The sequence below is a fragment of the Branchiostoma belcheri genome, unplaced genomic scaffold (genome assembly GCF_001625305.1).
Source record: "Branchiostoma belcheri isolate BF01 breed outbred unplaced genomic scaffold, Haploidv18h27 scaffold106, whole genome shotgun sequence".
NCBI lineage: Eukaryota > Metazoa > Chordata > Leptocardii > Amphioxiformes > Branchiostomatidae > Branchiostoma > Branchiostoma belcheri.
This window is the reverse complement of record NW_017802447.1, coordinates 382,117-384,533: the sequence shown is the minus strand read 5'-3', so window position 1 is coordinate 384,533 and position 2,417 is coordinate 382,117. Positions and strand designations below refer to the sequence as shown.

At 43.3% G+C, this 2,417-nt stretch overlaps 1 pseudogene; it reads right to left on the bottom strand.

The window, feature by feature from the left end:
* Positions 1-2: 2 nt before the first annotated feature.
* On the bottom strand, positions 3-1,281 carry LOC109478073 (annotated as a pseudogene).
* Between the last annotated feature and the right edge of the window lie 1,136 nt (positions 1,282-2,417).

The window sequence follows — 2,417 nt, the reverse complement described above, 5'->3', positions numbered from 1 at the left end:
ATCTACTGCTCAGCTGAATCAAATACGAGTTTAAAGGCTACCAGAAGTCCAGCTGTAACTGCAGCGGAGCACAAAACGTCGCGTTTGAAAGTTCTGTAGTTCCGTCTCGCGGCGGCGTCCCCCCGACACCACGGCCGTATCAACTCCATGGAGGAAATATTCAGTAACACGACATCACACGTCATGAACGCAGCGTCCCTGTACTGCTGGTGAAACTTCCCCTTCGACTGGAGCACGCTTTCCACGAACTGAGTCTTCCCTGTCGTCAAGAACGTCGTGAAACAAGGCAATACTGGCAACAGTCAGGAGTGCGCGAGGAGAGAGGGGCACAGCCCTGTCTAACTGAGACACCACGGCCACAGTGGACGCCATCTCTGTCAGGGTGAAGACCAGCTGACGCCACCACTGGGAGTAGGACTCGTCGTTGTAGTACTCGATAAAAACCCACCAGGAGTAGTAGTGCGAGTGGATCACGGTCAGTAGGAGGATGAACATGGACGACCTGAGACGAAAGAAAAATGTCCAGACTATGCATTATGTGCAAAGTGACTGATAAATTGGTAGACGTATTAAATACTACATCCACCAACTTTATAACATGTAATACCCGCACAGAAAAGAAATAGAAACAAGCATTGGTTCTAGTACCAGAGTTATCAACCAAGGATCGAAGGCTTCAAGAACTCTATTTTCCCAAGAGCTATCGTAGAGTGGAATTCTTGGTTACACTGACGGCCGGTTATATCAGCTATACTGACCTGATCTTCCTTCTCAGAGCGAGGCGTACGACGTAAGTGACGCACTCGTACGTCAGCAGCACGGCGACGACCGTCAGCGTCCACATCCTCAGCGTCTCCGGCGTGACGTTGAAGTACATGTGTCTGTAGCCTCCCACACCCGTGTGATACGTGCCGTTGGAGATACCGTCCCAACAGTCACAGGTACAGGTGTGTCTGTCCACCACTGGTTTCTTGGGCCAGACCAGTTCAAACAGTACCCCGAAGTGAGCGTAGGGCAGAAGGACGAGGAACAGGACGGATATAAGAAATCCTACGCAGGTAAACATCGCTGATAGCTTCCCTTCAGCTGGAGAATCCAGTGACCTCTGACTTTACCGAACTGGTTGGACAGGTTGCGCTCTTGAGTGACGACACAAGACGGGCGACCTTTGGCACTCGAAATAACATTCAGATATAATCTAATGGAGAGCTCTACCGCCAAATTATATGCCGTTTTTACCCATTCGGCGTTTCAAATGGTTTTTGAAGGATGAACATATACCGAGGTTTACAACTGACATGTACAGAGTGCTACCCTTTACTATAGGATCCTATAGTGTTAGTGTACTACGAGAAGGCAGCGTCATATTTTCACACAAGAACTACATTTACCTTTACACGCAGTTTATTGACACAAATCATGTCTGTGATCCACTACTATCTGTTCAATGTGGAAGAAACTGTTAATGAAACCTTAGCGTGATCAAGGAGGTTAAAATTACTTATTTTAACCTCCTTGGTGTGATTCAGTAGCAATCAGGTGTACAGCATTGTAACTTTTACTGGTTAAATTCCGTGATTGCCTGTTTGTTTCCAGAGAAAGTTGGACAAAACATAATAGAACCACTCATATTCAAACCATGTAGAATTGTTACCAATGTTCTGTCAGGCACCACTGCTATAACAAATCTCTATCCGAATAAGTAGCAAATGGAATGCTTTACAAAAGTCTCAATCATTGAAACATATTTTCCTTTTACTTTAAAATATCATAATCCTATCATTCTAATGATTGGAACAAAAACATTTTTCTTAGTTCATTGCAAGACTACGTGATGAACACCATTTAAGAATCTTGACTGTTCTACACAACATATCTCTCCTGTTGCAACAAAAAAAGCTTGGCTAGAAGTATGTTACTGCTGTCCCAATACCTTGCAATAAGCATATCCATAATTCAAGCATATATCATTATCATGGAAATCGTGAGGACTATATACATTTCATCACCAATTCAACATTCTCTTTGTTTTTACACCTGCCCTTACACAACTCGGAAATCCTAATGTTAGGTGCAGAGGGTTACTTGCAGAGGGTTATTTTCCTACAAAATTGTACAAATTATGTCTGTCCTGGCTGTGAAGAATATTCTTATGGATGTTCCAACATTAATACTTTGCCTTTCAGCTTAACAGCCCTCTACAACAGTTCAGTTTATTTTCAGGTTTGGTTTGTTTATGTTACTGGCCTTTAGTGCCAGGTTTGATGAGATGATTAATGACATGTTAATTGACATTATAAACATGAAGTCTACAGTATACAATCAAACCTGTACAAGTGACCACCTCTACAAACATAGCCTGGCCATTGATATACAGGCAAACCTGTAAAATTACCACATCTATGTAAGGGCAACCT